The 24142-nt window shown below is 38.3% G+C and overlaps 1 pseudogene; it reads right to left on the reverse strand.

Moving 5' to 3' along the window:
- Positions 1–7782: 7782 nt before the first annotated feature.
- Positions 7783–9229, reverse strand: LOC118635786 (annotated as a pseudogene).
- Between the last annotated feature and the right edge of the window lie 14913 nt (positions 9230–24142).

Raw genomic sequence — 24142 nt, forward strand, 5'->3', positions numbered from 1 at the left:
ATGAATGGCTGTGGAACCTTTGTTAAAAAACAACTGACCATAAGTATAAGAGTGTAGTTCTAGACTCTGAGTCCCATCAATCTATGTCTATCTTTAGTCAGTACTATTGTACTTGATTGCTATACTTGATTATACTATATTGTCTTGATTGCTGCAGTTTCATAATAAGTTTTAAATTTTTGAAACATTTTAATATATTTATTTATTTATTTTTATTAATTAAATTATTTTTGTTACATATATTACTCCCCCCCCAGACACCAGACACACTCCTTCTGATCCCCCCCCACCCACCCCAGGCAGCATTGTTGTCTATGTCCATTGGTTAAACATACTTGCATATAAATTCTTTGGTTTATCTCATCCCCACCCAGCACCCCTCCTCTGAGGTTTGTCAGTGTGAACCATACTCCTTTCTATGTCTCTGGATCTATTTTGTTCATCAGCTAATTTTGTTCATTATATTCCACAAATAAGTGAGATCATGTGCTATTTGTCTTTCTCTGATTGGCTTATTTCAATTAGCATAATACTCTCCAGACCCCTCCATATTGTCTCAAAGGATAAGAGATCTATCTTTCTTACAGCTTCATAGTGTTCCACTATGTGTATGTACCACAGTTTTTTATCCACTCATCTACTGATGAACACTTGGGCTGTTTCCAGATCTTAGTAATTGTAAATAGTGCTACTATGAACATAAGGGTACAGATATTGTTTCTGATTGGTGTTTCAGGCTTCTTAGGATATGTTCCTGGAAATGGATCACTGGATCTAATGGCAGTTCAATTTTTAATTTATTCAGGACACACCATATTGTTTTCCATAGTGGCTACACTAGTCTGCATTCCCACCAGCACTGTACTAGAGTCTCTTTTTCTCCACAACCTCGTCAGCACTTGTTGTTTGATGATTTGTTGATGGCAGCCATTCTGGCAGGTGTGCGATGATACCTCATAGTTGTTTTAATTTGCATCTCTCTGATGATTAGTGAGGTTGAGCATATTTCATATGTCTTTTGGCCACTTGTATGTCCTTTTTGGAGAGGTGTCTATTTAGGTCCTCTGCCCATTTTCCAATTGGTTTCTTTGTCTTCCTTTTGTTGAGTTGTATGAGTACTCTATATATTTTGGAAATCAACCCCTTATCTGATGTATCATTGGCAATGATGTTCTCCCATAGAGTGGGTTCCCTTTCCATTTTGATGGTTGTTTTTTTTGCTGTGTAGAAGATTTTTAGTTTGATATAGTCCCATGTATTAAGCTTTTCTTTTGTTTCTCTTGCCATAAGCATTGTATCAGTAAAAAATCGTCTGCCTGTGATGTCTGAAATTTTGTTGCCTACAATTTTGTTTACGATTTTTATGGATTCATGGGTCACATTTACATCTTTTATCTATTATAAATTTATTCTTGTGTATGGTATAAGTTGGTGGTCTAGCTTCATTTTTTTTGCATGTAGCTGTCCAATTTTTCCAGCACCATTTATTAAAGAGGCTGTCTTGACTCCACTGTATGCTCTTGCCAGCTTTGTTAAATATTAATTGATTATAATATCTTGGGTCAATTTCTGGGTTCTCCGTTCTGTTCTATTAATCTATATGTTCTTGTGCCAGTACCAGGCTGTTTTGTTTACAATGGCTTCATAGTATAACCTGATATCTGCTATCGTGATCCCTCCTATTTTGTTCTTTTTCAAGATTGCTGTAGCTGTTTTGTATTTGTTTTTGTTTTGTTTTTTATTCCATGTAAACTTTTGAAGTATTTGTTCTAGTTCTGTGAAAGATGTTGGTATTTTAATGGGGATTGCATTGAATCTATAGATTGTTTTGGGTAGTATGGACAATTTAATGATGTGAATACTTCCAATCCATGAACAAGGTATGTGCTTCCACTTTTTTATATCTTCCTCTATTTCTTTTTTTAATGTCCTATAGTGTTCTACAAATAGGTCCTTTACTTCTATGGTTACGTTTATTCCTAGGTATCTTAATTTTTTTGCCACAATGATAAATGGGAGTGTTTTTTGTTTTTTTTTTAGTTTTTCCTGTGAGTTCATTATTGGTGTATAAGAATGCCATCAATTTCTTAATGTTAATTTTGCATCCTGCTGCCTTGCCAAATATGTTTATTAAATCTAGTAGATTTTTGATGGTGTCTTTAGGGTTTTTAATGTATAATATCATGTCATCTGCAAATAATGACAACTTTACTTCCTCCTTTCCAATTTGGATCCCTTTTATTTTTTCTTCTTGTCTAATTGCTGTAGCTGTCTTCCAGTACTGTGTTAAATAGAGTGGTGAAAGTGCATTCCTGTTTTATTCCTGTTCTTAGGGTAAGTGGTTATAGTTTTTGCCTATAGAGTATGATGTTGGCTCTAGGTTTTTTCATATATGACCTTTATTATGTTGAGATATAATTTCTCTATTTTCACATTGCTGAGCATTTTTACCAGAAATGGGTGCTTGATTTTGTTGAATGCTTTTCCAGCATCTATTGATATGATCATATGGTTTTTATCTTTCATTTTGTATATGCACTTATCACATTTATTTATTTATTTACTTTAATTAATTAATTTATTTTTGTTACAGATGTTTCTCCTTTTTCCCCCACTGATTCCCCCCTCTCCCTCCCTCCCTGCTCTCTCCCCAGCTTGTTGTCCATGTCCGTTGTTCGTGCATACATGCATGTAAGTTCTGTGGTTTATCTCTCCCCCCACCCCTCTTCTGGGGATATTCAGTCTGTACCCCACTTCCACATCTCTGGTACTACCCTATTCGTCAGACTGTTATGTTCATTATATTCCAAAAATAAGTGAGATCCCCTGATACATTTCTTTCTCTGTTTTGCTTAGGATGACACTTTCCAGGTCCCACTGTCGTCTCAAAGGATAAGAGATCTTTCTTACAGCTGCATAGTACTCCATTGTGTATATGTACCACCACTTTTTTATCCATTCATCTACTGATGGACATTTGGGCTGTTTCCAGATCTTAGCTATTGTAAATAGTGTATCTATAAACATGGGGGTACATATATTCTTTCTGATTGGTGTTTCAGGGTTCTTAGTGTATATTCCTAGAAGTGGGAACACTGGGTCAAATGATAGTTCCATTTTTAAATTTTTGAGGTAACACCATATTGTTTTCCATAGTGGCTGCACCAGTCTGCATTCCCACCAGCAGTGTACTGAGTCCCCTTTTTTCCACACCCTCACCAACACTTGTTTGATGATTTATTGATGGCGGCCATTCTGACAGGTGTGAGGTGACACCTCGTTGTTGTTTTAATTTGCATCTCTCTGGTGATTAGTGATGTTGAACATTTCTTCATATGTCTCTTAGCCATTTGTATGTCCTGTTTGGAGAGGTGTCTATTTAGTTCCTCTGCCCATTTTTTAATTGGGTTCCTTGTCTTCCTTTTGTTGAGTTATATGAGTTAATATTGGAAATTAAGCCCTTATCTGATATAACATTGGCAATTATGCTCTCCCATACAGTGGGTAGTCTTTCCATTTTGATGATTGTATCTTTTACTGTGCAGAAGCTTTTGAGTTTGATGTAGTCCCATGTGTTCATTTTCTCCTTTGTTTCTGTTGCCTTAGGTGATGTGTCAGTGAAAATTCTGCTGTGTATGATGTCTGAAATTTTGTTGCCTACAGTTTCTGCAAGGTTTTTATGGATTCATGAGTCACATTTAAGTATTTTATCTATTTTGAATGTATTCTTGTGTAGGGTGTAAGTTGATGGTCTAGTTTCATTGTTTTGCATGTAGCTCTTCAATTTTCCCAGCACCATTTATTAAAAAGGCTGTCTTTACTCCACTGTATGCTCTTGCCTCCTTTGTCAAATATTAATTGAGCATGATATCTTCTGGGTTCTCTGATCTGTTCCACTGGTCTACATGCAGGAGACTATGTGTTTCTAGATATTTGTCCATTTTGCTTAGATTGTCCAATTTGTTGCCGTATAATTGTTTATAATATTTGATAACAATTCTTTGTATTTCTGTGGTGTCAGTTATTATTTCTCCTCTTTTATTTTTGATTTTGTGCATTTGTGTTCTCTCTCTTTGTTTCTTAGAGAGTTTAGCTAACAGTGCATCAATCTTGTTTATCTCTCCAAGGAACCAGCTCTTTGTTTAACTGATCATTTGAATTGTTTTCTTTTTTGGTCTCCAGGTCATTTATTTCTGCTGTGATCTTTACTATTTCCTTCCTTCTACTTGCTCTGGGGTTTTCTTTTTGTTTGCTTTCTAGTTCTTTAAGTTGTGAGGTTAGTCTATTAGAAATTTTTCTTGCTTCTTAAGGTAGGCCTGTAGTGCTATGAACTTTACTCTCAGAACTGCTTTTGCTACATCCCATTGATTTTGTGTTGTTGTGTGTTCATTTTCATTGGTTTCCAGAAAGTTTTTAACTTGTTTCTTGATCTCCATGGTAACCCATTCATTGTTCAATAACATGCTATTTAGCCTCCATATTTTCAAATGTCTTTGCATGTTCTTTTTGCAATTGATATTTACTTTCATGCCATTGTGATCTGAGAAGATGCTTCATATGATTTCAGTCTTCCTGAACTTGTAGAGACTTAGTTTGTGCCCTAACATGTGGTCTATCTTTAGAATGTCCCATGTGCACTTGAGAGGAATGTGAATTCTGTAGTTTTGGGGTTTAATTCTCTTTAGATATCTGTGAAATCTATTTGATGTAGCGTTTCATTTAGTCTGTGTTTCCTTGTTAATTTTTTGTCTAGAAGATCTTTTCAGTGATGTCAGCAAGGTTGGTCTGTAATTTTATTTGCTTGTGATGTCTTTGTCTGACATTGTTGTCAGGGTAATATTACTACATAGAATGAGTTGGAATTGGTCCCTCCTCTTCTATTTTCTGGAAAAGTTTGTGGAGCATTTGCAGTATTTCCCTTTTAAATGTTTGATAGATTTTACCAATTATTCCATCTGGTCTTGTGTTTTGCTTTGTGGGAAGATTTAAAATGATTAATTATATTTCTTTGCTTGTTATAGGTCTGTCCAGATTTTCTATTTGTTCTTGTGTCAGTTTTCCTAATTTGTGTCTTTGTACATTTCATCTACACTATTTAATTTGTTGTCTTTTTTTTTTTTTGTTTCTCAAAATACTTTAATGAATTCTCAAAATACACTTAACTGTTTATTGCCAAAAAGTTTATATAAAGTAAAATAATATAAACCATGCCATGCCCTGGCCGGTTTGGCTCAGTGGTTAGAGCGTCGGCCTGCGGTCCTGAGAGACCCGGATTCGGTTCCCGCTAAGGGCGCGTACCTCGGTTGCAGTTTGTCCCCGGCCCTGGTCGGTTGTGCGGGTGGCAGCCACTCGATGTGTTCCTTTCACATTGATGTTTCTCTCTCTCTCTCTGTTCCTCTCTCTCCCTCCCACTCTACCTGAACAAAAAATGGAAAAATGTCCTCGGGTGAGGATAAAAAAAAATATATATATATATATATATATATATATATATATATATTTTTTTTTTTATATATATACCATGCCATGTTTCAGGAAAGAAGATAGACAGTGTCATAAAGTTAAGCAATGAGACAATATTGTAACTTATAACACATTGGAAGTTTAAGTTCTAAAGCATTATAATATGTAGCAGAACATACATGAAGTTAAACTAATGCTCTTCAGGTTGTATGGAATGACTAAACAGAAAAGCCCAGCATGTTACAGATGCGTTTACACTTGATAAAGTTTGACAGGAATAGGATAATTGCTAATTAGAAGACTTATGAAAAATTGCTGCATTAATATTTTAAAAGTGTGTATGCCAGTTTCTCTCTTCAGGTATTTAGAAATCATTCCCCCAGAACTGGGGAGAATTCTTTCTTTGCCTGACCCCACAGGAGACAGATAACCTGAGTTCAAACAAGCTGGGTTGCCTTGAGCAATTTATTGCATGTCTTTGAATTTGAGTTTTCTCTTCTGTAGGGTGATAATAATAATTCCCCACTTGTGGGATTATTTTGAGAAGTAAATGCCCTAAAACACTCAGCACAGGGAACTGGTCAGAGTGAATACTACCATGTTACTTTTCCTAAGATAGTGGGGGTACAACCCTGTCTGTACATCAGAACCACCTAGGGAAATTTAAATTCCACTAGCCATTGCCCCCCTACAAACCAATTTAAATCAAAACCTGAGCTTAAGAAACACTGTTACAAAAGCTCCCAAGTTGCAGCCAGGGTTGAAAAACACTGTTCTAACCTATCCAGTTAGTCTATCGGTGGTTTTCAACCTTGCAACCCTGGCAATGCGCTGAAATCACCTGGGAATTGAAAAATATTGATGCCTGGGCTTTCATTTCTGATTTAATTGATACACAGTTCAGCTTGGGGATTGAGAGTGTTAAAAAATTCTTTAGTCAATTCTTTTTTTTTTCTCTGAATATAATTTTTTTTATTAATTTATTTTTGTTACAGATGTTTCTCCCTTTTCCCCCATTAAAACCCTCCTCCCCATCCCCCCTCACCCCGTCCCCAGATTTGTTATCCATGTTGATTGTTTATGTGTACATGCATATAAGTTCTGAGGTTTATCTATTCCCTCCCTACCCTACCCCTTCTTCTGAGGATTGTCAGTCTGTACCCTACTTCCACGTCTCTGGGTCTACCCCGTTCCTCAGACTGTTATGTTCGTTATATTCCACAAATAACTGAGATCATGTGATATTTGTCTTTCTCTGCTTGTCTTGTTTCGCTTACGATAATACTTTCCAGGTCCCTCCATGTCGTCTCAAAGGATAAGAGATCTTTCTTTCTTACAGCTGCGTAGTACTCCATTGTGTATATGCACCACAGCTTTTTTATCCATTCGTCTACTGATGGACACTTGGGCTGTTTCCAGATCTGTTGGCAAGGGTGTGGAGAAAAAAGGACTCTTTCATACTCTTTTTTTTTTCCTCAAAAAATTTTTTTTAAATATTATTATTTTTTTATTTAATTAATTTATTTTTGTTAAAGATGTTTCTCCTTTTTCCTCCACTGATACGCCCCTCTTTCCCTCCTATACCTTTCCCCAGCTTTGTTGTCCATGTCCATTGTTCATGCATACATACATATAAGTTCTGTGGTTTATCTCTCCCCCACCACTCCCTCTTCTGGGGATTGTCAGTCTGTACCCCACTTCCACATCTCTGGGACTACCCCATTCCTCAGACTGTTATGTTTATTATATTCCACAAATCATGTGGTATTTATGTTTCTCTTTTTGGCTTGTTTCGCTTAGGATAATAATTTCCAGGTCCCTCACTGTTGTCTCAAAGGATAAGAGATCTTTCATTCTTACAGCTACAGAGTACTCCATTGTGTATATGTACCACAGCTTTTTTATCCATTCATGTACTGATGGACACTTGGGCTGTTTCCAGATCTTAGCTATCGTAAATAGTGCTGCTATGAACATGGGGGTACATATATTCTTTTTCTTTTCTCATTAAACTTTGTGTTCCCCCCCCTCTTTTTTTGGTATGTGCCCCTAGCGGGAACCGAACCCGAGACTCTGGTTTGCAGGCCCACACTCCAACCGCTGAGCCAATAAACTTTGTTTTAATGAGTCTCAAAATTCTGTGACAGATTTTTGGTCAAGTTGTTTCTATTAAAAAGTACTGATTTTAAAAACTAGTAACTTAGAAACTGCCATACACACAAAAAAACCAAATGGTCCACAAAACGTTCTCCTTTCCTTCTGGTTTTACAGTGCACTGTAATCATTAACCAGTCTTTTACTATTAAACTTAAATGGCCAATTGAGACAAATAGTTCTGAGTCCGTTCTTCCCCCACTGATTAAGACTGGGGTGGCAGGTATTGGGGATAATATTCATTTAGCCTTCTGAGCTTTCTGAGCAGACCTGGTGACTTACCCAGCTCCAGCTGCCTTCTTGTCCACTGCTTTGATGACACCCACAGCAACTGTCTGTCTCATGTCACGAACAGCAAAGCGGCCCAGAGGGGGATAGTCAGAAAAGCTCTCAATGCACATGGGCATGCCAAGAACCATATCGATGATGGGAGCATCACCAGATTTCAGAAACTTAGGGCCATCTTCCAGCTTTTTCCCAGAACGATGGTCAATCTTCTCCTTCAGCTCAGCAAATTTACAAGCAATATGAGCTGTGTGACAGTCCAGCACAGGTGCACATCCAGCAATGATTTGGCCTGGATGGTTCCAGATAATCACCTGAGCTGTGAGGCCAGCTGCTTCCATTGGTGGGTCATTTTTGCTGTCACCAGCCACATTGCCACGATGAACATCTTTGACAGACATATTCTTAACATTGAAGCCCACATTGTCCCCAGGAAGAGCTTCACTCAGAGTTTCATGGTGCATCTCAACAGACTTTACTTCAGTTGTTACATTGGAGCAAAGGTGACCACCATGCAAGGTTTGAGAACACCAGTCTTCACTCTGCCCACAGGAACAGTACTGATGTCACCAATTTTGTAGACATCTTGGACGGGCAGACGCAGGGGCTTGTCAGTTGGACGAGTTGGTGGTAGGATGCAATCCAGAGCTTCAAGCAGCATGATTCCATTGGCATTGGCATCTTTATGGGTGACTTTCCATCCCTTGAACCAAAGCATATTAGCACTTGGCTCCAGCATATTGTCACCATTCCAACCAGAAATTGGTACAAATGCTACTGTGTCAGGGTTGTAGCCAATTTTCTTAATATAGGCGCTAACTACTTTAATGATTATCATGTATCCCTTCTGGCTGTAGAGTGGCTCAGTGGAATCCATTTAGTTAACACCAACAATGACTTGTTTAACACCCAGTGTGTAAGCCAGAAGGGCATGCTCACGGGTCTGCCCATTCTTGGAGATGCCTGCTTCAAATTCACCAACACCAGCAGCATCTATCAGGACAGCACAGTCAGCCTGAGATGTGCCTGTAATCATGTTTTTGATGAAGTCTCTGTGTCCTGGGGCATCAATGATGGTCACATAATACTTGCTGGTCTCGAATTTCCACAGGGAGATATCATGCTCACATTCAGCTTTCAGTTTATCCAAGACCCAGACATACTTGAAGAAGCCCTTCCCCACCTCAGCAGCCTCCTTCTCAAATTTTTCGATGGTTCTTTTGTTGATCCCACCACATTTGTAGATCAGATGGCCAGTAGTGGTAGACTTGCCAGAATATACATGTCCAATGATGATAATGTTGATATGAGTCTTTTCCTTTCCCATTTTGGTTTGGTTTAGTGGTGGTTTTCATGACACCCGTGTTCTGGTGGCAAACCCACTGTGAAAAAGGGGGGTACATATATTCTTTCAGATTAAAATTGCAAGATTCTTAGGGTATACTCCTAGAAGTGGGATCACTGGGTCAAATGACAATTCAAGTTTAAAATTTTTGAGGTAACAACATAGTGTTTTCCATAGTGGCTGCCTAAGTCTGCTTACCAACCAGCAGTGTACTAGAGTCCCCTTTTCCCTACACCCTCACCAACACTTGTTTGCTGCCTTGTGGATGGCGGCCATTCTGATAGGTGTGAGGTGATACCACATTGTTGTTTTAATTTGCATCTCTCTGATGATTAATGATGATGAACATTTTTTCATATGTCTCTTGGTAATTTGTATGTCCTGTTTGGCGAGGTAACTATTTAACTCCTCTGCCTATTTTTCTTTATATTAATTTTATTTATTTTATTTTTAATTTTATATTTGTTACAGATGTTTCTCCTTTTTTACCCCATTGACACCCTTCTGCCCCCCCCACACCATCACTGGCTTTGTTGTCCATGTCCATTGGTTATTCATACATGCATGTAAGTTCTGTGGTTTATCTCTTCCCTCTCCCCACCACCCCCTCTTCTGAGGGTTGTCAGTCTGTACCCTACTTCCATGTTTCTGGGTCTACCCTATTCCTCAGACTGTTATGTTCATTATATTCCATAAATAAGTGAGATCATGTGGTATTTGTCTTTTTCTGCTTGGCTTGTTTCGCTTAGGATAATACTTTTCAGGTCCCTCTATGTCGTCTCAAAGGATAAGAGATCTTTCTTTCTTACCACTGCATAGTACTCTATTGTGTATATGTACCACAACTTTTTTATCCATTCATCTACTGATGGACACTTGGGCTGTTTCCAGATCTTAGCTATTGTAATTACTGCTGCTATGAACATGGGGGTACATATATTCTTTCTGATTGGTGTTACAGACTTCTTAGGGTAAATTACTAGAAGCGGGATCACTGGGTCAAATGGAAGTTCAATTTTTAATTTTTTGAGGTAACACCACAGCGTTTTCCATAGTGGCTGCACCAGTCTGCATTCGCACCAGCAGTGTACCAGAGTCCCCTTTTCTCTACACCCTTGCCAACACTTGTTTGATGATTTGTTGATGGTGGCCATTCTGACAGGTGTGAGGTGATAACTCATTGTTGTTTTAATTTGCAACTCTCTGATGATTAATGATGTTGAGCATTTCTTCATATATCTCTTAGTCATTTGTATGTCCTGTTTGGAGAGGTGTCTATTCAGCTCCTCTGCCCATTTTTTTATTGGGTTCTTTGTCTTCCTTTTGTTGAGTTGTATGAGTACTATATATATTTTGGAAATTAACCCCTTATCTGAAGTATTATTGGTAATGATGCTCTCCAATAGAGTGGGTTCCCTTTCCATTTTGATGGTTGTTTCTTTTGCTGTGCAGAAGCTTTTGGGTTTAATGAAGTCCCGTGTGTTCATTTTTTCCTTTGTTTCCCTTGCCTTAGGTGATAGACCAGTGAAAATTCTGCTGTGTATGATGTCTGAAATTTTGTTGCCTACATTTTCTTCTAGGGTTTTTATGGATTCATGAGTCACATTTAAGTCTTTGATCAATTTTGAGTTTATGCTGTATGTTGTAAGTTGACAGTCTAGTATCATTTTTTTGCATGCAGCTGTCCAATTTTCCCAACACCATTTATTTAAGAGGTTGTGTTTATTTTATGCTCGTGCCTCCTTTGTCAAATATTAATTGAGCATAATGTCTTTGGTCTATTTCAGGGTTCTCTGATCTGTTCCACTGATCTATATGCCTGTTATTGTACCAGTACCATGGCTGTTGTGATTACAGTAGCTTCGTAGTATAACCTGATATCTGGTATTGTAATCCTGCCTACTTTGTCCTTCTTTTTCAAGATTGCTGTGGCTATTCGGGGTCTTTTTTGGTTCCATATGAAATTTTGAAGTATTTGTTTTAGTTCTGTGAAATATGTTGTTAGTATTTTAATGGGGATTGCACTGAATCTATAGATTGCTTTGGATAGTATAGACATTTTAATGATGTTCATTCTTCCAATCCATGAACAAGTATGTGCTTCTAGTTTTTTATATCTTCCTCTATTTATTTTATTTTTTTTCAAATCTTTATTGTTGGATGTAAAATGTATTGCAGATGTTCCACATTTTCCCCCCATTGACCCCCTCCTCCCCACTCCCGCCCCCCTCCCACCTTTTCCCACACTATTGTCTGTGACCATTGGTTATGCATATAAGTTCTTTCGTTTATTTCTTCCCACCCCCCCAACCCCTTTCCCTTTGAGGTTTGTCAGTCTAGCAATGAATTTGTGCTTCTTCATCCCTTCACCTTTTACACCCATTCCCCCAACCCCCCTCCCAACTGGCAACCAACAAAATGTTCTCTGTATCTATGAGAATGTTTCTGCTCTACCTGTTGTAGATTCCATTGTTGATAGATATGTATTCATTGCCATTTTGTTTGTTCATACATTTTATCTTTTTCTTCAAAAAGACCCTTCATCATTTCATATAATAATGGTTTGGTAGTGATGAACTCCTTTAACGTTTTCTTGTCTGGGAAAGTTTTTATATGTCCATTGATTCTAAATGACAGCTTTGCAGGATACAGTAATTTTGGTTGTAGGTTCTTGGTTTTCATCACTCTGAATATTTCTTGCCACTCCCTTCTGGCCTGCAAAGTTTCTTTTGAGAAATCAGCTGACAGCCTAAAGGGAACTCCCTTGTAGGTAACTAGCTGCCTTTCTCTTGCTGCTTTTAAGATTCTCTCTTTGTCTTGAACCTTTTGCATTTTGATGATGATGTGTCTTGGTGTGGGCCTCTTGGGGTTCATCTTGTTTGGGTCTCTCTGTGCTTCCTGGACTTGTATGTCTGTTTCCTTCACCAAGTTAGGAAAGTTTTCTGCCATTATTGTTTCAAACAGGTTTTCGATTTCTTGTTCTCTCTCTTCTCCTTCCGGCACCCCCAAGATGCGAATGTTGGCATGCTTGAAGTTGTCCCAGAGGCTCCTTACACTATCCTCATTTTTTTGGATTCTTTTTTCTTTTTGCTGTTCTGATTGAGGATTTTTTGCTTTCTTATATTCCAAATCGATGGTTTGCTCCTTGGATTTACATACTCTATTATTGAAGCTGTGTAAATTATTCTTTATTTCAGTTAATGCCTCCTTTAATTCTAACTGTGTATCCATGATTTCTAACTGGTCCTTTTTTATGCTCTTGAGGCCCTCCCTAAGTTCACTGAGGTTCTCACTAAGTTCATTGAGCATCCTTATAAGCAGTATTTTGAACTCAGTATCTATTAGGTTGCTTATCTCCCTTTTGCTTAGTTCTTTTCCTGGGGTTTTGTTCTGTTCTTTCATTTGGGACCTGTTTCTTTGTATCCTCATTTTGGCTGCCTCCCTGTGTTTGTTTCTGTGTATTACTTAATGAGAGGTATGGGGCTCGCTGAGACCAGATGCTGCTCCTTTGAAAGAATTTAGGAAAAACCTGAAGCAGGATTTAAGACTGGCCAATCCTGTGGTTAAGCAAGTGGCAACAGCTTGGGTGGGCTTGAAAGTTGGGTGGGGCGGGGCGGGGCCTCAGGGAGTCAGCAGGGCGGGGCTACCAGTGTGAGCCAGGTTACTGGAGTCCCAGATATGGCTTCTGTCTGCCGCCCCGGGGAAGGGCTCACCAAAGGAACAAAGTCCTCTGACAGCACGTTTGTCCCCGAGGAAGCCCCCTCTCCAGCCCTCGCTTCAGTGCCAAACAGCTCAGTTCTTCCCTGTATGTTTCTGGCACCCCTCGAGCTGCCTCCCCTCCAAGCTTAGAGGGAGAGTCCTATAAGTCCGTGCCCCGGCCCTTTAGGGAGCTGCCTGGGGCTCCAGCCGCTTCAGCTTCCCTGAGCCTCAGTTTCCGCTGGTTTTTCCAGCCAGAAGTTATGGGTACTTCTCTTCCTGGCACTGGAACCCTGAACGGGGCACCTGGTGTGGGACGGGGACCCCTCAGTTCTCAGGAAGGACCTTCCCAGCTGCGGGAGCCTCCTGATTTTATCTGCCACACTTGGGTGTGGGACCAGCCCGTCACCCACCGGCTGGCGCTGTGCTGCGGCCGCCACCCCTCGTGCCGCTACCCCTCCTACCAGTCTGGATGTAGCTGCTTTTTTTGTTTTTTTAATTCTGTAGTTGTACGACTTCCATTCAGCTTGATTTCAGGCGGTTTTGAATGATGGTTGTTCTGTAGTTTAGTTGTAACTTTGATGTGGTTGTGGGAGGACGCGATACCGCGTTTACCTATGCCGCCATCTTGACCGGAAGTCTTGATCTTTCTCAAATCATGGCTCTGAACACTACCTCTAATAATTTGTTTAACTGCATTTTATTTATCTCATCTTTGGTAGAGGTCTCTTTTTCTTTCATTTGAGATTTGTGTTTTTGTTTCACCATTTTGGCTATCTCAGTTGCTTTTGGAGCCTGCCAAATTGTTTCTGTGGGTGTTGTTGTTCTGCTGTTTGTGGCTCCCTCTACTGGGTTTGGATGAGCGTGGGTGGACCCACTTTAAACACCACTGTCAAGTCTAATTTTTGGGGGGTAGATTTGCAAGCCCAGGAAAGGTTCAGTTATCCTTTATCTTTTTGCCTGGAGGCTAGTTGTCTCAGTTACTCGAAGAGCCTTGGGTTCTCAGTTGAATGTAAAACTCCCACAGGGGTTCAGCACAAGAGGATTTCCCTGAAGGTGGAGCAGATGCTGGTTGTTAATCATCCTCAATTTGCATTTTTTGACCCAGCTGGGTGGGGTTAAATCTTCTGAGGGAGGGGCTGTTTCTTCTCTCCAGAGCTCTGAGAAGGAGCTAGATGACCATCTCCTGCATGGCCGAAACTCAGCAATAACTCTGAGCACCCTCAAATCCTGAGTTTCCCCACACAGTTGCAGTCCAGTCTGCTCTTCCTCTGCTAGAGCCCAAGGTGTGTGGTTATAGCTAATTTAATAGTCTGGCCCAGCCTTCTGAGAGTCAGCTTGGGATTTTATTTTATTTTATTATTTTTCTTAAAATTATTTTTCTTAATTTGTTTTTGTGACAGATGTTTCCTTCCCCCCCCCCATTGACTCCCTCCTCCTCATCCCCCATAACCCTTCCCTAGCTTTGTTGTCTATGTCCATAGTTTATGCATACATGCATATAAGTTCCATGGTTTATCTCTTTCCCCCCAATATCCCCTCTTCTTGGTTTTGTCAGTCTGTACCCTACCTCTATGTCTCTGGGTCAATTTTTTTTTTTATCAGTTTGTTTACTTCATTATATTCCACAAATAAGTGAGTTCTTGTGATATTTGTCTTTCTCTGCTTGGCTTGTTTCACTTAGCATTATTCTCTCCAGGTCCCTCCATGTGACCTCAAATGATCAGAGATCTTTCTTTCTTACAGCTGCATTGTATTCCATTGTATACATGTACCACAGCTTGTTTGTCCACTCATCTACTGATGGACACTTGGGTTGTTTCTAGATATTAGGTATTGTAAATAATGGTGGTATGAATATAGGTGTACATATATTCTTTCTGATTGGTGTTTCAGGCTTCTTAGGGTATATTTCCAGAAGTAGGATCACTGGGTTAAATTGCAGTTCAATTTTTAAATTTTGAGGTAACACAATAGTGTTTTCCATAGTGGCTGCACCAGAGTGCTTTCTTAGTAACAGTGTACTAGAGTCTCCTTTTCTCCACACTCTCACCAACACTTGTTGTTTGATGATTTGTTGATTGTGGCCATTCTGACAGGTTTGAAGTCATACCTCAGAGTTGTTTTAATTTGCATCTCTCTGATGATTACTGTCGAGCATATTTTCATATGTCTCTCAGCCATTTGTATGTCCATTTAGGTCCTCTGACTATTTTTTAGTTGGGTTCTTTGTCTTCCTTTTGTTGAGTTGTATGAGTACTCTATATATTTTGGAAATTAATCCCTTATCTGATGCATCATTGGCAATTCTGGTCTCCCATATGGTGGGTTCCCTTTCCATTTTGATGATTATATCTTTCACTGTGCAGAAGCTTTTTAGTTTGATGTAGTCCCATGTGTTCAGTTTATTTCTTTTGTTTCTTTTGCCTTAAGTGTTGTATCAGTGAAAATGTATTGCATATGATGTCTGACATTTTTTTTGCCTATATTTTCTTCTAGAATTTTTATGGATTCATGAGTTACATTTAAGTCTTTTATCCATATTGCGTTTATTCTTGTGTATGGTGTAAGTTGGTGGTCTAGCTTCATTTTTTTGCAAGTAGCTGTCCAATTTTTCCAACACTGTTTGTTGAAGAGACTGGCTTTACTCCACTTTATGCTCTTGCCACCTTTGGCAAATATTAATTGAGCATATTGTTTTGGGTCAATATCTGGATTCTCTGTTCTCTTCCATTGATCTATCTGTCTGTTATTGTGCCAGTACCAGGCTGTTTTGATTACAGTGGCTTTGTAGTATAACCTGATATCTCTAATGTGATCCCTCCTACTTTGTTGTTTTTTTTTCAAGATTGCTGTGGCTATTCGGGGATTTTTTTGGTTCCATATATACTTTTGGAGTGTTTGTTCTAGTTCTGTGAAAATTTTGTTGATATTTTAATGGGGATTGCATTGAATCTATCGATTGGTTTGGGTAGTGTGAACATTTTAATGATATTACGGCTTGGGATTTTGGCCTCAAGGGTGCTGCTCACAGCTAAGACTGCTGCTGTCCGTGGGTTCCCAGCTTCCTCTCATGCCTCCACAGACCTATCAGGCTCCGTTCAATGACCCTAATTATATGGTCCTCTTAAGCTGGTTTTCTGTTTTTTTGTTTGTTTGTTTTTTTATTTTTATTTTTTTTTCTGGAAATTTGTCTTTATTTTAATTGTTATTCTAGTTTGTTTCTGGGATTTTAGTTGTAATTCCAGTTTGTTCCTGGGAGATCGTCTGTGTAACTTTCATTCACTCTGCCGCCATTTTGGAATCTTAATTTGTTGTGTGAAATTTGTTCATGGTATTTTCTATAATTCTTCTATATTCTATAATGTCGGTGGTAATATCTCTTCTTTTTCCTCTTTTTTTTTTTTTTTTTTAAATCAGTTTTGTCGATCTTTTCACAGAATTAACTTTTCCTTGGCTGGTGTGGCTCAGTTGATTGGGTTTCATCCCATGCACCAAAAAGTTGCCAGTTTGGTTTACCATCAGGGCACATATCCAGGATGCAGGTTTGATTCTCGACTGGGGTGTGTGTGGGAGGCAACCAGTTGATATTTCTCTATCTCTCTTTCTCTCCTTTCCTCTCTCTCTAAAAAAATCAATAAAACATTAAAAAAAGAATTAACTTTGGTTTAATTTATTTGTCTTTAATGGTTTTCTGTTTTGTATTTCATTGAATTCCACACTAATCTTTTAGTTTCTTCTTTTTGTTTGCCTTGTATTTAATTAGCTCTTTTTTGGGGATTTATAATGTGAAAGCTTACTCTATTAATTTAAGATGTTTCTTCTTTTCTAATATAACTGTTTGCGGATATAAATTCCCCTTTTAGCATTGCTTTAGCTGCATCCTATACATTTTTTATATGATGTGATTTTATTTTCATTCAGCTCAAAAATACTTTATCTTGTAATTTCTGGTTATAAAAGTAATATTGAATTACCAAATTTTGTGAATTTCACTATTTTTTTTTTTTACATTTCTAATTTAATTTCATTGTGCTTCAGAGACTATGATTTAAATTATTCCAATAATTTTCAATGTGATGGTGCTGGCTTTATTGCTTAAAATATAGTTTATCCTCTAGAAACTTCCATGTGCAATGAAAACAATGTGTACAATATTCTTGTTTAGAGGAGCATCCTATAGATGTTATTTAGTTCAAAATATTTGATAATGTTTTAGGTATAATACCCTTGCTGATTTTCTGTCTAGTTGTTTTTCAATTTATGGGAGTCAGTTATTGATCTAGAAGACCACATAGCCAACACCAAATTTGAAAAGCATATGCTGTCTTTATAGAGTAAAGGAACGAGATCTAGTATCTCATTCATTATGGCAAGTAGCATCAGATTTGGGCTTTTCTTCAGCTTTTTGTGTGACATTGAGCAAACTGCTTAATTTCACTGAGCTTCAGTATTGTATCTTTAAAATATTGTGTACCTATTGCAAGATAATATACTCTAAATACATAAGCTACTCAAATACATGTTAAGAGAGAGAGAAAAAATAATCTAAAACTCATTTCATACAGAGAGAGGTGGTGTTTTTGAAAACATTCACTGTCTCGGCACTGGGAGGCAGCAATACTTTCTCACAAAAATGCCAAGGGTAAAACACAGAGAAAGGATTGAGATTGTTTTTATTTCACAACAAATGACATTTGCAACCAATTCTAGTTTTACTTCATATTCTGCACATTTTGTTCTGAGGGAGAACTGCCTCACTCAGGCTTCTGAAAAGCTTTTTGCTGCCATGGTGAAGCAAAAACTCCTCCCCCACCCACATCTATCCATCATTTGACTTGGAAAATTTAAGATGATAATATCTTAGCTTTGTTTCTGTGATTTTAAAACAGAGAGTGAAACCCTCAGCGATCCAACTACCACCTCCTCTTCTGAAACCCCTCTGTGTGTTCTTAATTTGGACTTGTTACTGTCAGCCTGCTCTGTAGCACCTTCCCCACCTCATCCCACCACTCTTAACATACACCCACTCATACAATTTACACCCACACAATGACTCCAACTGAAAGTGTAGGCTTGTAAAGCAGCAGACTATTTGAAAACCAAAAATTCAGATATCAAGGCAATCTTGTTATACAAATTGCAAGGTTCAGTGCAGAAGAAAAATGTGGGGCTCCTTCTTCAAAAGGCAGGAACAAAGTAACATTAAAAGTACTAAAATATAAAAGTTTGGTATTTCTTCCATGATCTTTCTCTCTCAACTTGTCATGATGTTTTTTATTTGCTACTTATTGTGCTTCTAAATAAAGAAATATTAAAAATTGTGTTATTAGCATGAATTTTACCATTTATCTTTGTATCATCCAATGCTACTTTTAAATGGAAATCTAAGAGTATTTAACCCTGTATTCAGAATCAACAAAATTACACAATTAGTATTTTGTAGCTCATACATACAAATGTGTATCATTCTTATCAGAACAGTAGAAACAGTACACAAAATGAAACCACTTTACCTTGACTTACTGATGAATAAGAAAAAAAAAACAAACCTGAAAGGAAAGGAACTATGGGTTGTCCTATCTTTCCCGTCTGTGTTATCATTTTCAGGAAAAGGGACTGGCTAATGCAGCCAAATAATAAGAATAAGAAAGGATATAACAAGGTCTCTTAGTTGCTTGTATTTCTTAGAATACCACTGTTATGATTGCAAGTTCTAGTTCAAAAGGCTTTTGGGGGCTGTTAGTGCCCCTCTTATTCAGCATAGATGTAACACACCTTCACTTACTTTGACTGTCATTGAACTCTTGAAGCATAAAGGATCCACTAGAATCATAAAATGTCATGAATGTTATGTGTTGTTGGGACACAAGGAATAGTGGCCACGTATGTTGCTCATATCTTCACTGCTCACACTCATGCTGCATTATTCCATTAGATTTCCCTTAAAAAATATAAGTTTGAAAATAAAAGTTTAAAGGATTTCAGGACAAGGACAGCACAGCATTAAACCAAACACAAGATCCTTCTGAATGTGGGGCTCTGTATAATAGCACATTTCACACACCCATGAAGTTGGTCCTGAAGTAATCTATTTCTTTAGCATTCTCTCCTTTAGTAGGCATCTTAACTTAATTGCTTGCTTCTTCTTAGAATAATTTTTCAGAGCAGTTTATAAATACATATTTGTATTCATCACTGTCAGTTGACATGTAAAGGAACAAGAGCTCAAGCAGACTTGTTCTTTATCGTCATTTACTTCCACCAACAGCACCCAAGCTGGATGATTTAGAAGATTTTCTGGAAAAGAATACCCCACCTCTCATAACCACCATAAAGTTACATTGATGGATTCAAAGGTAGATAAAAGAAGCCTGGGAGCTTTGGTCTCTATGTCACCCAGTAGGTCATGTGACTTCTCTATACAGAAGTTGTAGCTGGCAGGCATTCCTGCCCCATTTATTTTTCTTGTATTTTATTATTATTTATTATATTTTAATAAGAGCTTCCTTGAGATATAATTCACACAGCATATAATTTATTTTTTAGAGTATATAATTCAATAGTTTTCAGTATATTCACAAAATTGTACAATCATTGCTATTATCTAATTCCAGAACATTTTTATCATCCCCTCAAAGAAACTCCCTATCTGTCAGTAGCCATTCCTCATTCTCTCCACCCCCAGGCCCTAAAAACCACTAATTTATTATCTTCCTCTATGGATTTGTCTATTTTGGACATTTATTATAAATGGAATAATATAATATGTGGCCTTTTAAGCCTGGCTCCTTTAATTTAGAATACTGTTTTCAAGACTCACCTTTGCTTTAGAATGTATTTGACCTTTATTACTTTATATGGCTGAATAATATTCCATCATATGGATATATCATATTTTGTTTATTCATTCATCATTTTGGTTGTTTCCACTTTTTGGTTATTATGAAAAATGGTACTATGAACATTTATGTACAACTCTTTGTGTAGAAATATCTTTTTTAATTCTCTTGGGTATATAACTAGGAGTGGAATTATTAAGTCATATGATAACTTTGTGTTTAACTTTGTGAAAAACTAACAGACTTTTCCCTATAGGTGCACAATTTTACATTCCCACAGAGGTGGATGAAGGCTCCAATTTCTCCCCATTCTTGTCAGCATTTGTTATTGTCTGTATTTTTTTATTATCGCCACCCTGGTCAGTGTGAAGTGATGCTTCATTGTGGTTTTGATTTTCTATTTCTCTAATGACTAATTATGTTGAGCATGTTTTCATGTGCTTATTGGCTATTTGAATATCTTCTTTGAATATTTACTCAAACCTTTGCACAATTTTTTAACTTTATTTTTCATTTACATCAAACTAAAAAGTTTCTTAATAGCAAAAGAAGTAATCAACAAAATGAAAAGAGAACCCACTGTATGGGAGAACATATTTTCCAATGATACATTTGATAAGGGGTTAATTTCCAAAATATATAGAGTACTCATACAACTCAACAAAAAGAAGACAAACAACCCAATTAAAACTTGGGCCAAGAACCTGAATAGACACTTCTCCAAATACAACACACAGCTGGCTAATAGACATGAAAAAATGCTCAACATCACTAATCATCAGAGAAATGCAAATTAAAAATACAATGAAGTATCACCTCACACCTGTCAGAGTGGCTACCATCAGTAAATCAACAAACAAGTGCTGACAAGGATGTGGAAAAAATAGAACCCCAGTACACTGCTGGTAGGAATGCAGATTGGTGCAACCACTATGGAAAACACTATGCTGTTACCTCAAAAGTTAAAAATTGAATTGCCATTTGACCCAGTGATCCCACTTCTAGGAATATACCCTAAGAAACCTGAAACACCAATCAGAAAGAATATATGCACCCCCATGTTTGTAGCAGCACTATTTACAATAGCTAAGATCTGGAAACAGCCCAAGTGTTCATCAGTAGATGAGTGGATAAAAAAGTGTGGTACATATACACAATGGAATACTATGCACTGTAAGAAAGAAAGATCTCTTATCCTTTGAGATGACATGGAGGGACCTGGAGAGTATTATCCTAAGTGAAACAAGGGAATCAGAGAAAGACAAATACTACATGATCTCACTTATTGCTGGAATATAATGAACTAAACAAACTGATGAAGAAAATAGTACCCAGAGACATAGAGGTAGGGTACAGACTGACAAACCTCAGAAGAGGGGGTGGGGTGAAAGGGAAGAGATAAACCACAGAACTTATATGCATGTATGTGTAACCATGGACATAGATAACAATGCTGGGGATGGGGCAGTGGAGGGGGGATCAGGAGAAGGGTGTCAATGGGGGAAAAAGGAGAAACATCTATAACAAAAACAAATGAATAAAAATAATTTTAAAATTAAATAAAATAAAATATTGTTGGTGACTTTCTGGAATGTTGTGTTAAAGAAGATTCTAAATTCACATAAATGCTCTTTTGAAAGAGAACCATTATTAACTAGCAGTGTCTTTCCTAGGCATGGATAGAGCAGAAAAATGGCATCTATGCTCTGTATGAACACAGGTTAGAAATTAGAGTTATTGACCTTTTTTTTTGTGGAATCTGATGCATGCTTTGTGTATTTGCTTTATACTGTTCCTTTTTTTTTTTTTATCCTCACCCGAGGACATTTTTCATTTTTTTTTGTTCAGATAGAGTGGGAGGGAGAGAGAGGAAGAGAGAGAGAGAGAGAAACATCGATGTGAAAGGGACACATAGAGTGGTTGCCACCCACAAGAGCAACCAGGGCCTGGGACAAACTGCAACTGAGGTATGCGCCCTTAGTGGGAACCGAACCCGGGTCTCTCTGGACCGCAGGCCGACGCTCTAACTGCTGAGCCAAACCGGCCAGGGCTATACTGTTCCTTTTGACACAAAGAAAAAAACTGAAAATCTCTAATATTTAGTTATGCATTTTGCAGGATAATTTACTTAAAGTTGAATAAAAAAACAAACAAACAAAAAACGGCTGTGACCCCGTCTGAGTCTTGCGAACTCTGCGGCCTGTTAAGCCCTCGGCTGGTGCCGCACGGACTGGCTGAGACCGGGGGACTTGGCAGGAAGCTGCTGCCACCTCGGCAGTGTCCCGCTACCGTGGCTTAGTCCTGTGGCTTCTGCTGAGTGTGACACCCTTGGCTGGAAGCAGCGCCCTTGGGTTAAAAGTCCCAGGGGGCTCCACGACGCAGAGTCTAGACTGAGGCTAAATCAGCAGTAGCCATTCACCTTGGGCTCCGGCAGAGGGAAGGCAGACTGGATTGGAACTGTGTGGGGAAATTCGGGTTTTGGAGGGTGCTCAGAGCTTTTGCTGAGTGTAGCCACGCAGGACTGTGGTCATCTTACTCCTTCCCAAGGACACCCGGAGAGGTGGCAGCCCCTCCCTCAGGGATTCAACCCCACCTTGTGGCCATTGAAATGCTAATTGAGGCCCATTAACAACCAGCAGCTGCCCCACCCTCAGGAAATCCTCTTACACTGAACACCTGAGTGAGTTTTTCAGGCAACTCAGAAACCAAGGTTCTTCAGGTGACCTCTACTAATAGCCTCCAGGCAAAAAAAGCTGGAGGAAAACTTCCATTCCCTGGGCTAGCAACACTAATCAGAAAAGCTAAGACTTGACAGTGCTGTTTAAAGTGAGTCCTCCCTGGCTCACCAAACCCAGGAGAGGGAGCCACAAACAGCAGAACACCAACACCCACAGGGAAAATTTAGCAGACTCCAAAGCCCAAATGGTGAAAAACAGAAATAAAAGCCAAATGAAAGAATAAGAGACCTCTACCGAAGATAAGATAAATGAGGTGCAGTTAAGCAAGTTAACAGGACTAGAATTTAGAGCCATGATGTTGAGGAAGCTCAACAGCATGTGTAAGGACATGAGCACCATGAGTAAAGACATGGAAATGTTGAAAATCAACCAGATGGAAATTAAAAACCACGAAGAAGAAAAGAAGAATGATATACCAGAAATGAAAAACACATTGGAAGGTCTAAAAAGCAGAGTAGGGAAAGCTGAGGACCAGATCAGTGAATTATAAGACAGGGTAGAAAATATCAACCAATCAGAAAACCAAAAGGAAAAAATGATTAAAAAACAGGAAGACAGCTTAAGAGAACTGTGGGACAACTGGAAACGGAATAATATTCGCATCATAGGAGTCCCTGAAGAAGAAGAAAATGAGCAAGGGTTAGAGAATATATTCAAAGAAATAGTGACAGAAAACTTCCCTAACTTGGTGAAGGAAGAAGGCATTCAAGTTCAAGAAGCACAGAGAGCCTCAAGTAAGAAGAACTGAAACAGGCCCAACCAAGACACATACTAATCAAACTGCCAAAAATTAAAGACAAAAAGAGAATCCTAAAAGCAGCAAGAGATAAGCAATAGGTTACCTACAAAGGAAACCCAATAAGGCTCTCAGCAAATTTGTCACAAGAAACACTACAGGCCAGAAGGGAATGGCATGAAGTAATCAAGGTCATGAAAAACTAGGATCTGAATCCAAGAAAACTCTACCCAGCAAGGCTATCATTCAAAATAGAGGGTCAAATAAAGAGCTTCCCAGACAAAAAAAAAAAAGCTAAGGGAATACATTAGCACCAAACCATCACTGTAAGAAATGTTAAAAGGACTGCTGTAATTAGCAGGAGAAACGGGAAGAAAAATAGAACCACAATAAACAAAAATGGCAATAAATAAGTACATATCAATAATCACCTTAAATGTAAATGGTTGAATGCTCCCATAAAAAGACACAGAGTAGCTGATTGGATAAGGAAGCATGACTCATCTATATGTTGTTTACAAGAGATCCACCTCACAACAAAAGACTCACATAGACTGAAAGTGAAGGGATGGAAAAAAATCTTCAAAGCAAATGGAAAAGAAAAAAAAGCTAGGGTAGCAATACTCATATCTGATAAAATAGATTTCAGAATGAAGGCCATAATTAGAGACAAAGAAGGCCACTAAATAATATTGGAAGGATCTATCCATCAGGAAGATATAACCTTGATAAACATATATGCATCCAATATAGGAGCACCAAAATATATTAAAAATCTTCTAGAGGACATCAAAGGAGAAATCAATAGCAATACAATCATAGCAGGGGACTTCAACACCCCGCTCACATCACTGGATAGATACTCTAGACAAAAAATTAGCAA

This window comes from Molossus molossus, unplaced genomic scaffold (genome assembly GCF_014108415.1).
Source record: "Molossus molossus isolate mMolMol1 unplaced genomic scaffold, mMolMol1.p scaffold_m16_p_2, whole genome shotgun sequence".
Taxonomy (NCBI): domain Eukaryota; kingdom Metazoa; phylum Chordata; class Mammalia; order Chiroptera; family Molossidae; genus Molossus; species Molossus molossus.